This window comes from Lycium ferocissimum, chromosome 4 (genome assembly GCF_029784015.1).
Source record: "Lycium ferocissimum isolate CSIRO_LF1 chromosome 4, AGI_CSIRO_Lferr_CH_V1, whole genome shotgun sequence".
In the NCBI taxonomy this organism is placed as follows: domain Eukaryota; kingdom Viridiplantae; phylum Streptophyta; class Magnoliopsida; order Solanales; family Solanaceae; genus Lycium; species Lycium ferocissimum.
In genome coordinates, this window is record NC_081345.1 from 50,266,044 (window position 1) to 50,279,301 (window position 13,258).

A 13,258-nucleotide genomic window follows, 5' to 3' on the forward strand; every position below is an offset into this window, starting at 1 on the left:
TAAGGCTAATTAGTGAAGTTGATTTAAAATTTGGTTCAATTTTTTTGTAAAAATTAATGATTTATTTTAATTAAATACATCATCTTTACGTCTTCAGAAGATATTAAATCCATCTAATGTGTCACGCTATGCACACATGCAACGCACAATGTCGTTCACCTTTTTTGTCCTTTAAAATTTTGTTTCAGACTAGACAAAATAGTCATTTAATTACTTCCCTAATATTTAGAACTTTAAAATCAACTAAAATATTGCATCGGACTTTATGTGTTCAGAAGAGATATGCCTCAATTATATTTTTAATACAAAGGTTACTAAAAGATGATTATGTATACCTAATTTTCATATTAAAAAAAGACCGTGTTCAATTTGTTGTATCAATCATAAATTTTGCGTTTAGATTAGCTGTCTGCCACTAATCTTTGATGGAATAATTAAATCAAATAATATGATAATGAGTAAAGAATCTAAACAAATCTCCATCTTAGGAGCCAAAGAGTTAAGAATTCTAAATGTTAATACTTCCTACCTACTTCAATAAGGAAAAATTTAATAATCAAAATTTAATTGATTTCAAAGTCTTAAATATTTCAGTCAATTAAAATAATATATAATAGAACTTTCATATGGACTACAATTTTGTTCACTCCTAATTATGGTAAATCACTGCCTCTAAAAAGAGATCTAATTTTCATTGGATTCTAAGTGATGGAGGTTATATATATGCCCTTTATAAAAAGTTGAATAGGTTTTACTTTGTGATTTGCAGAATTGTATTTTGATGGCATATGGCCATACACTTCTGCTAACAATATTAATGAGCTTTTACTTCTTCTTCTTTTTCATGTCGCAAGTCATTCATTTTTCTTCTAATATTGATATGGTTGTATATTTATCTAAATTTATTTATTTCTAATATTGTGATTTTTGTTTATGCTACAGAGCATTCATCTCTATATGATTAATTGAAAGTTGTGACTAATCCTCGACGTCGTGATTGGTGAGTAATATAATTGATTATTCCATCCTTTGATTGCATGATTCACTTAGCTCGACTAGAATTCACTAATACATTTAATTTTTCATACTTGAAAATTAAAAAGCCATACTTTTGTTTCGCGTTGTGTCTAGGACATATAATAAGTCTAAAATATATTCATTGATTTTCAAAAGTGAATCCAAAGAAGATATTTTTAAATTGTTTAATAAATACGTAAAGATATATACTTCACCTGAATTTTTTCATGTAGTACAATAATATCTGTCGAAAAGATGAAGTACACATGAAAAAGTGATTGCCTCCCATCACTTATTTTTTCATATTGAAAAATCTATGTTTTAGCACTTTGGACAAGCCGTATCTATTATTAGAATATCCAACTTATTTTTTTAATCACGAGAATTTTCTCTCAATAGTATCTATATCAAAGGTTCAAACATGAAGAAAGCATCAAACAATCATCCGGAGTAGAACTCATGCCTTGGAGAGAGTAAGTAACGTTCAGTAATAATTTATTATAAAAATCATCCAACGTTTAGAAAGCTGATTGCACAACGAAATTATGAAGAAATTTTTTATTCCTAATACTAGACTCCTAGAATTAACAATAAGCTTGTAAAAATATTTATGCATCATATAAATAAAAGTGAACCTCAATGAAAGAGTACAAGCAAGGGGGCTAGGCCTTATCTTACTAATTCTAGTGAGGTAACAAACCTCTACTAATTAACAAGCATGAAGAAAATAAGAGCTAGAAAAAATTAGGTATTCTATGATCAACACAGAGTTTATAATACACTCTATGATGATATTACAAATGACGATACTTAAGTAATGCAAAAATATCAAAGTCAAAAATAAAGTTGAGTTATCAATCTCAGACTTCAATTTATATATGTATGAACCAAAAAAGATAGCTTGCCCGTCTAAAGTAACCTGAAGTATATTTGTCATGTTTTTTTTGTCAAATCTGTCTAGCAACACTTCATAATTTATCACTTCTTGAATGTATTGGATCTTGTTGAAGTTGTTGACATTGTCATATGATTTTGTTTTGCCAATCGCATCGGTAGGTGCCTTGGAACAAATTCCTCAGTCACCTTACCATCCCAACTATGTTGTCTTCCATGTGTCTTCTTTTTGCTTTTGTTGCTTCCACTTCTTCGTTGCCTCGGTGAGAGATCCCCATCCTTGGCCACCTTATCAAGCATATGTCCAGCATATCATCCTCATCGAACATGTCAGTGCCCTAGTCAATATCATAAGTTGTACTTGAACTAAGTCCTAAACCTACAGCTTTTGGCTCATGGCTCTTTGCCAATACTTCCATATCCTTGGTTGTAATGGCCAAGCTCTTTTTAAAGTTATCAATCGCATTCAATGTATCCATATCATGAGAAACAAAAGCATGAAGGATATCTCTATTAGCCAAACTTACTTTTACAGCATTTAAATTAGAAGAAGTACCTGTCACTGCCACATATGAATTTGCCTTACTTGACGGCACAAATGCGGGTGCTTGAGGACTTAACTTCCTCCTATGAGGTGAAGTAATATGGTCTTCTTCCTCAGCTAAAGCGGCCCACCTAGGAGCACTCGTTTCCCCTTGTTTTTCCTTGGAATCAATCAAATTATTTGTAGAATTATCTTGAGAGATGGATGGTGCACCTTTCACCAAATCGTTGTCATTCCCTTTAGAGATTAGCTGCTGCCCGGAGTCTTCTATTTACTCTCCAAACGACTTCCAAGATTGGGAAGGAACATCATGATCCGAGGTGTTAATTGTGACCATAGGTGGTTTGGTTATTGGGTTTGCTTTACTCAACATGGCAGTATGAGGCTCGTTGATTATTCTAGCAATTTCTGGATTGAAAATATGAAGGGTTGGAGTGGATGTATTGAGCTCTTGATCAGAATTGTTCATTAGAGCATCAAAGGTGTTAGAGCACACAAGCTTTCTCGACTCTTTATCTTCACAATTTGCTGCCGGCTCCTTGTGACCTGGGCTATTGGTATTTCCTGGCGAAATTTTTTTGCTTGGTACTTCAGTCCAGCCTCCCTTATCATTGTCATTCAAAGCTACGTCTGTTTGACCATGATTAATGACATGACCACATGTACCACCAGATTCAATAACTCGATCCAAATTTTCCCCATGCTGCTGCACCTTATTAGCTTAGCCTGAATCTTCAACATTCAAAACACCAACAACAGGTAGGTTCGGATTGGAAGTTTGACCAATCTCAAAATTAATCACAAAATATAAGCATCTTTTGTCTTGTCACGTGTTTGGCAAACACTTAAAGTGCTTATAAGCCAAAAATCAAACAAACTTATTATTTTTTAACTTATAAACACTTTTAATTTGACCAAGATTTTTACTATTTATCCTTAATATTTTTTTATTTCTCAAAATACTTTTTTCAAAACAAAACCATTAACACCCTATCCTTTCCATATATGTCGTTCATTCTTCTCCTTGTAAATATACTTTTAAATTTATATAAAATATTTTGTAAAATATTAAGAATATTTTAGTCATTTTATCGAAAGAAGAGCTTATCAGCACTTTTTTACCAAATGTCTCGAGTACTATTCATCATTCGCTCTGTCTTAATTTTTGTGGCACAGTTGAAATTTCGAGATTCAAACTTCTAAATTTTGACCGTGAATTCGGACATAAAAGCTTTAAGTTTTTGAAATAAAATTTACGTATTGAAAATTACGTAAAAAGTACTGTAATTCACAATAATTAACAACTTAAAATATTTAAAAGGCATATAAAGAAATTTCAATCAAAGAACAAACTTGATTGACTCTCGAAATTCCAACCATGTCACATAAATTGAGATGTAGAGAGTATATGTAGAGAGAGTATCGGCTTCAACACTTTTATCCTAATACATAAATATTTATTTTATAAATAATTTCAACACTTAAAAAATACTTATGAACACATAATGCTTATAAGCTATTTACAATTAGCTAATTCAAACGGCTCATGTGTCTCGGGGAAAAGATATTCTTACGTAAACTAGTTTAGTACTCCCTCCATCCCATAATAAGTGTCACCTTAGCCAAAAAAATTATCTCATAATAAGTGTCATCTTAGGAAACCAAGAAATAAATTGGCTAGTTTTTCTAACTCTACCCTTAGACAAAAACTGATAAGTTAAAGTAACATCTAAATGATGATTGGAAAAGCCACATAGTAACTTGATTTTGTTGGATTCCCAATTTCAAAAGGTTTACTACTTGTGCATGCTCTAAGCAAGAGGAAAGAGTATTATATTTTTATTATATAGCGGTAATTTAGTAAATTTACAATGCATTATTGATTCTTAATATGCGTGTTTTTTCACTACAACACAAGGCATCTATTGCTACAGAATACGTTGTAGCTAAAGATGAAATTTTCCGTGGCTAAACACTTTAGCCACATTTTTGTTTTCCGTAGCGTAGCTAAAAGTTAGCTACAGACTTTACATGGTCCATGGCTAAGCACTTGTATTAACTGCTACGAGTTTTTTTATGTTGTAGCTGCGAAGATAGAAAATTCCTACCACGGAAAATATACTCATAGCAAGTGACTTTAATCTTTTGCCACGTCGAACAAATTTTGTAGTTGTATTCATATTGTAGCAACAAGGTATTTTATTGTAGCAAAAGATTTAATGGCAAACTCAAATTTTATGGCTATTTCTATAGCTTAGTTTCGTGGCAATAGCAGTCATATTTAGTTACAAACTAAACAATTCATAGCTATGAGTTAAAGTATCTGCCACAAATATTTTCATATTGTAGCAATGAAGCCGTACCTTTAGCTACGCAATAAATAGCATTATAGCTAAAAAGAACCTTCATTTGCTATGAAAATTGTGATACGTGGCAATTATATGAGTATATGTCTAGCTACGAACTCAAAAGTTCATAGCTAAAAGTGTATACTTTTTGTCACGAGAGACAAAATAATAGCAAAAGATTTTTTTCATTTGCTACGGAAATAAAAATGTGTATCCATATTCTCATTTGCGTGGCAATTATATGTACGTTTAGCTACAAATCCAAAAATTTCATAGCTACTAATTGAAATATTTGTCACCGACATTGTGAGCCATATAATGTAGCTCAGAATTCATTTTCGACATGAAATTTATAGACAATATCGTAGCAATATATCTTCAATTGTGTAATAAATGCAATATATTAGAAAAAAGATGTAACAAAGGTTCAACAATGTCATCCAAAATGGTGAAACATCACTTTATTCAAACATATCAATGTACTTTTGCAAGATAAAAAATAATTCTTCATGTCCCCATCGATTTTGATGCTTCCATCACTACTCCACAAGCTGCAATAACAATTAAGAAAACAAATAAGAAAATGATACAATAAAGTATTCGTTTAAAAATTAAGCTTTGTTTCTTAATATGAATATTTTATAAAGAGATCACATATTTATTGGATTAGTAATATTAAAATATATAAATAAGCCACTTACGGTTAGATTTGCATCATTTGATTGTCGGCCTTGAGCTGCAACCAACATTTGAAATTTTGCTGCCCATTGTTTCTCCAACTTTGCTATCTTATTATCCGTTTCTTTCTTCATTTCTTCAATTTGCTCCTTAGCTTCCCTTTTAACTTCTTCCACATGCTTGTTCAATTCCTTACTTGTCGATTCTAATTGTTTATAAGTTGTACTTTCGTTGGTCTACCCCCGAAATATTCACTAATATTTCAATCCCGTTTACATATCTTGTAGAAGGCGAGAATACAAAATAACCACCATAATGGTAGCTAATTTCAATCTCACCTAGCGTGTCCACGCTTCCTACAAAATTATTGAACATGAGTTAGCTATATATGATTAAACAAAACGCAAATTTATCTAATTGAAAAGAATAATAATAATAATAATAATAATAATAATAATAATAATAATAATAATAATAATAATAATAATAATAATAATAATAATAATAATGAATTCAATATGCACCCGGATAAACAAGTTCTTCCACCTGTTATGTGGGCAAATTTTCTTTAACCAGCGCCGTTTGAGCACTCTTAGGAGGTTCCATATTACCATTATCAGTATCAGTCAACCGACTAGTTTTTTTCCGAAGACCATTCTTACCCATGTCTGGTTGTAAACAAGCTTTTGTAAGGCGCAAAAAACTTTAAAGTTTCAGCAAATAAAACTGAAAATGCACAGAAAACAAGACAGACAAACACATAGACGAAAAAAGCCTCTGATTTGAGAAAATGGCTATTAACAAATCCATTCTACTAATTGGATTCTTTTGTTTGGCTCTCCTTTTGATCTCAAGTCAAGCAGCTGATGTAGTCCTTTTAGGACCATGTGATCAATTCCCAGATTGTAATGCATTATGGTTAATTAAAAATAAAATAAAATAAATAAAACTGAAAATTATTTTGGTTAAAATTCAACTTGCTGAATAAGAAAGCAGTGATTTTTAAACAAACTTGTAAATAAGAACAAGAACGTGGCCACTGTATGATATCATAAGACAAACTTTGATTAGAAAAACTCTTTAAACAAACTTGTAAATAAGAACAAGAACGTGGCCACTGTATGATATCATAAGACCCAAAAAATCTTTGTTTAAATCATAAGGAAAAAGCAACCAACAAAGAAAAGGATATACAATTACCATACTGTGCCTTGAAAACAAAAGTTGAAACTAGGAAAATTGGAGATGGAGAAGTGACGGTGATTTTTTTTCTATCTTTAAAGTGCTTAATCTTTTAGGGTTTTTGGGTCTCTAATAAGAAAAGAAATCTATAATTTAGGCATAAAAAATTAAGAGGGAAATAATTTGGAGGGAACTTTTTTGTTTTTGTTTTTGTCTTCAAAATTTCACCACAACTCTTTTTTTTTAATTTCGTAAATTAGAGAAAATTATTGTGAATTCATCATATTTCCCTCCTAATAGACAGAACACTAAAAAAAAAAAACGTTAGCTAAGAATTTTATTAATAAAAAATATATTGCAATTTAGAAACAATTGCCTATTTATTTAAATACTATTTTAAACTTACAATTACAATAAAACCTTGTTAAATTAAGTCGAATCGAACTAAATATGAGCATCTAATCGATAAAGTTAATGTTCCAAATTCCAATAATAGAGTTAATGTTAAATTGAATTAAATAAAATGATCAACACATAATTACACTAGATTGATAAAGTATTGTCTTGATCGAACAGGTCTGACTCAGTAATAATTCTCGAGGCACTTGATCAAGATGAACTCGAGTGATAACATCCCACAACCACCCAAGTATTGAATGACCTCAAACAAAACAAGTATTGAAACAAAGGGTATTTCTGGACTAGTTTATTACTTAAGTTTTCAAAATCTTCAAACTAGAACACATATGAGACTGCATAGACTTATAGGACTATAGTTTAGCAAAACAAGTTTCAATTTTTAGACTTAGTCAATTTCAGGATCTCAAAAATTCCACAACCCACATAAGGTAAACTTATACTCCTATTAAAACTACTTAGGCACTATTAAGAATCATCAAAGGTATCTAATCTTTCATTTTGGACTCTAACCTATACTTATACAGTTTTTGAAATCTTAAAATCTATAAGCTACATTCCAAAATAACCTGTGCTTTTTAAAATCATTTTTTGACAGAACTGGAAGCTTTAATAATCACAATCAGGCTTAAGGTCTTATAACTTCACTAAGTATCAAATTTTAATAGTTTTAGTGGTAAAAAATGAATCACAAGCTCTGTTTTTCAAATTCAAACTCATACAAGACACTCAACTTGCAAGAATTGGATTTAATAACTTAAAACAAGGTTTCATAATCTATTTTAAGAACTAACTTACTCATTCAAAACAGTGCCAATATTTCAGACAATCACATATTTTAGAAATGGACCAAACTTACTTAAGCAAGTTAGCATTTACTCAGTGATGAAGGAAGAGGTTACCTTTTATACTTAAGACTAAAACAAGTTCAAACAAGACATATTCCTAATCCTAGAAGCATTTTCAACTAAATCATATTTACCTTCCCAAACTATTCAAACAGTTTTCCTAATACAACTCATAATTTCAAACCATCAAACAGTGTTTAAGAAGGCATAAGAGCACAAACTAAGACAATTTTTCAAACAAACTAATATTAATTAACAAGAAATCATCAAATATAACTAACTTAGACCAAAATATCAATTCCTCTTAACTCAATGTTAAAAAAACCTAATCTAACTATCTTTCTTTATCTTTTATTAACTTAACCAATTCAAAATTATTTAACACTACCAAGTTTAAGCTTCCTAATCTTATTTTTCAACTTCAAATCACAAAAAGGACATAGAATGCTCACTTAATCATAAAAATAGAATCAAACTAATATGTAATCATGTTTAACATCGCAAATAATAGATAACTGAATGAAAGACAAGGATTGAAATGAAAATTTACCTTTTGTTGGGGCAACCTAAAGATCAAAGGGGGGATTGGAATCCAAAGCCTCAACAACAACCAAGACCTTAAACCTTTTTTTTAATTATTTTCCAGAAAAAATCCTTTGTTTTTTAGTAGTGTAGGCTATATATTGAAGTATATCAGTATATTATGGTATATCCGGGGTATACTGTATTGATACATAGGCTAATATACTTAGTACTTCTTCTAGGGTAAAAAAAAAAAAAAAAAAAAAAAAGGTCCCTCTATAATGAACGAAACTTTCTATTTATAGGATAATTCCCTCAGCCCCCAGGGTAAAAATGGTAGGAAAAATATCCAAAAATAGAATCCCCCCCCCCCCCCCACATATTCCAATATTTCAAAATTTTGGGGTATCGGATCAGGGATTTTTGCAAAATTGTACAGTTAGTACTATTATCCACTCAAACAATGCACACATCATGCAAACAAACAAAAATCCAGCCTATTCGTACTATACACAGATTCAAAAAAACCCTAAAATTTAGGGGAATAACCGAATGGGTTAGTCATTACATAGGACAAACAAAAATCAAAACACAGTACTAAAACGGATAGAAACCCTGAAATAGTATCCAAATTCCAACTGGTTTTTACACTAGGCCCCTACTTTTGGGGTCTTTGGAGCACAAGATCGCTAAAGGTTTTAAACCTCGCCCATGGCAGCCGAAGGACCACAAGGACCCGAGCAACAACCCATTAAATTGACTTAATTTGAATGAAATTGAACCTGAAATGGTGATAAAATGAGACGAAGGATTAAAACCCTCAAAAATCTGGCCAAAAATGGCCGTGAAACAACCATGGAGGCAGAACCCTAGAGCCGCCGCAAATCGCATGAACAAGAGGAAAAGAGTCGGGTGTCAACGAAAATGAAAATGGGGGGGGGGGGGGAGGGGGAGTTTATTAAGTTAAAACTTCCAACCCCCTTTTAAAATCTAATCCCCCCCCCCCTCTCCCAGTTGTTTTTTAAATTATTTAAAAAGCCCCCCCACCGTTTAAAATACACACTTTTCAAACTTTGTACTCCATTTGGAATAAGTACTTAATTTCGCGAAAATACGTATTCGTCTAGAAACCCATCGTAAACTTATTTTTTATAAAAACAAAATTTGGAATATGCCATTTTAAAATACGAGCTTTAATACAAACCCAATAATGACATAGTTCCGGGTAATATTTAAAGGTGTGAAGAAATGCGGTAAAAAATAAACCGTAATTCATACGTCGTCTTAATTAACAATTTTTCCGAGTTAGACGGAGCGGGATGTGTATTTTATTTTTGATTTATATTTATGAAAATAAACAACTCGTAATTTCTTGTAGTTGTTAACTTTTATAAAAAATAATAATTAAACGTCAATTTTTTGCAATTGCCTTGGGATTTTTAAATTCTTAATTTTCTAGGGGCATCCTTATTCCATCTTGGACTCGGGAAATTTGAAAATTAAAATATGCGTTTTATGAAATGAAAATTAGGTGTCAACACTCTTATCCACCTCTAGTTCTTGAAAATTAGGACACTGTACAAAGCCTGTATCTAGAGCCTGATTAGCCAAGGCATCTGCTAGTTGATTGTCTTCTCTCAAAATATGATTGAACCTAACCTCCATGGTATTACTAATTTCCTGAATCTCATCAATCCATTTTGCTATATTCCAAGGAGGTTTCCAACCATTTGAAGAATTCTTTGGCTCATTTGTGAATCAGTCTGAATCAACACATGATTCAAGTGATTATTCTTGCAGAACTGTAAAGCCTCCGGTATAGCCCTAACCTATGCCTCAGTGTTAGTTGTGACTCCAATATCTTCTACTTGGGCATATAATAGATTACCATTTGAGTTTCTCAAACAAAAACCATAGGAACTTCTACGAGGATTCCCTCTTGAAGCTCCATCAGTAGTACAACTCAGCCATCCCTCTGGTGGAAATTCCCACACTACTTTTGTGACGTTAAGTTGATTTCTTCCCTCCTCTAGCATTTGAATCATGTCCCTCCAATTATTATGTACTTGTGAAATTGAGGGATTTCTAATCATAACCATCCTTTGAATTGTTGTGAACACTTGATATATGACCCTTCCTACAGACTTTTTGCCTCTACGCTTGATTGTATTCCTTCTCTTCCACAATTCCCATATGATGATAGCAGGTGTTATACCCCATTTAAACGGGTTAAATTAGGTACAACATATTGGAGATTCCTATATGCTTGATTTTAAGGAGTCGCCACCTAATTAATTTAATGGTGAATTAGGACACCTATTTTATTAACTAAGGTAAAGCCTAACTAAACCTCTGTTAATGGTCTGCTTAACTTTCAATTCTAGGTAAGGGTTCTATATTATCCTAAAGGGAAGGGGTTAGGCATCCTTTAGAATCCGTTAACTACGGTTATCCGGCCAAACTTAGGTTAACTAATTAATGCTAAATAAGGTGCTTTGAATTTCAAGAAAAAGGGCTAAGAAAGGTTGTTAAGGTTTTAAGGAAAATATAAGAATGTTGCTTAAAATAAGATTTAGAGAAAATATAATAATTTGTATAAAATAAGACTTTAAATAATTTTAACATAAGAAGCGAAACCTAGGGAATTAACTATTGGTTTCTCCTTTAAATTTAACTACCCGTTACTACTAACATTATCCCCACTAATCCGCTAGGATTCGTCTAATGTTAAGAAAACGAAACAAGGCAAAGCGTTAATCATTCAATACCAAAGTCAAAATGCACAACTGACAGCATAAAATAGAGGAGGAAAGGAATTAAATGGATCGGCCCATTTCGGGCCAATTCTTTGTGCTGCACCGTTCTTCTTTGTATAGGCCTCGACCCAGAATCGTCTTACACAGCTGGTGGGGCTGACTCGATAAAATGTTTCGTTGGGCTTTGGCCCAACATCGAATGCGGAAGAAGACGAGTTCCTCGGACTCACACGCGGTGGTCATGCATAAAAAAAATGAAAGGAAAAAGATTAGTATGTAATCGATAAATATGGCTAAACATATAATATATAGACTCAAAACAGATCGGTAAGTTAAATATATATACCGTGTATATTTAAGTATATATACACAATTCGGCCAACACACATTTATGACACATGAACAGGGCAACACTCAATATAAACCGAATCAAACAGCGTAATATTTATTGGATTATTCCTATCACACACGCTAACTAGCATCCGATAGACACAGAACATGCTACAGAGATCTACTTCCTGACAGATTAATACTTCAAACAAATAACAGATTAATAGTTCAAGCTGCTCTGAACTACATTACTATACTTGAATCATAGGCATAATGGGATAAAGACTAGCAGCTAAATATACATGAAACTAACATTTCGAACTACCTTAAAACATTAACACGAAACATGGAGGCAAATCATCTAAGCAGCTAACATGAGATCATCCGTTGAATACTAACCACTATATTAAGAGAGAAATCGAAACAAACGAGCAAGAATTAAAACACACATAAGAAAACGATAAAATTAAAAGGAGATGAAGATTACCAACTAAGCAATACAATACGGCTGAACCCAAAACAATGCTAAAACGCTAATGCGCCTAAACATGCTTGCAACCATTAACGAACATAACTAAATAAGAACGACAACCAACACACATAAACAGATATTGAACTAGTAATTAAAAGCTACCACAATACCATCCTAGAACACAGCTAAGCGGGGAAACAACTATAAATTCAAGATAACTAAAAAAAAGAGAAGCTTCACTGACCTTCTTCGGGTGCAGCGAAGTGGGTGCGGAGGGTTTCCAATCTACTCGAACACTATCAAATCCAAGCTTGCGATACTCGGATTCGAACCAATACCCAAGGACGAAAGAGGGACAAAATATGATCTGGTATTTAAAGCACGACCGATGCAAACGAAAACAAAAATGACTGGATTTTGACTCGATATTCAGAAATAAAGCTGATGCACTAATATTGATTAGGGGATTTTGGCGACTGAGGAAAAGAACTCTTTTATTTTCCAAGGGGATTTTGTTGCGGCCAAGAGAACTATTTTCCAAGGGGTTTCCGGTGGCTCCCGAAAAAACCTCCCTTTTGAGTATAAGAAGGCTAGTATTTATAGGACGAAATTAGGGTTTTTAGACTAACATTTTGGGCGGGATTCGAATTATTTTCGAGTTTCAAACGAGTCAAATGTAGTCGTTTGAACCTGACCGTTCGGATTTTGGACGGACACGGTCAGATTCCTCAGAAAGAGGAAGAAGCAGAGTTGCAAACAGAGGAAAAAAGCCAAAAACAAGGGAAAAGCGATGTATTGCTATACCCTTTTGATGGAAAAACAAAGCTTTTTCTTGAAATGAGCACGCATGCTCTGACTATGGCTAAAGGAGGGTTAAGGTTTGGCTGAAAATGGAGGAAAAGGGAGAGAGAAAGAGGAGGGCAGGGGCGGCTGAAGAAAAGTGAGGAACCCTAGTGGTTCATTTGAAAAAAGAAAGCGGGTCGGGTCAGACGGGTAATGGGCTGGGTTGGTCAATTTGCAATGGGTTAATGAATTGAAAACATGGGCATTGCGGTATTGAAAATATGGCCTGGTCCGAAAATAATTATAAGTTGGTTGGGGTGGATGAGTCCCTAAAATATATTCTTCTTGTGCTATTTTGGGCTTCTAAGTTTGCATAAATGACCTCCGTGTGCTAAAAAAAATACAAAAGTATGTATTTATTAGTGCTCGGATAAAAATAAAATTATATTGCCTCGTAAGCCATGTAA

General features: G+C 32.7%; 1 long non-coding RNA gene across 1 annotated transcript; it reads right to left on the bottom strand.

The window, feature by feature from the left end:
* Positions 1-5,150: 5,150 nt before the first annotated feature.
* LOC132054830 (uncharacterized) lies at positions 5,151-6,136 on the bottom strand. The gene is made up of 3 exons (XR_009414372.1): positions 6,006-6,136; positions 5,505-5,837; positions 5,151-5,354 (listed from the first exon to the last, which is right to left on the bottom strand). It is a non-coding gene; the product is annotated as an uncharacterized LOC132054830 (long non-coding RNA).
* Positions 6,137-13,258: the final 7,122 nt, after the last annotated feature.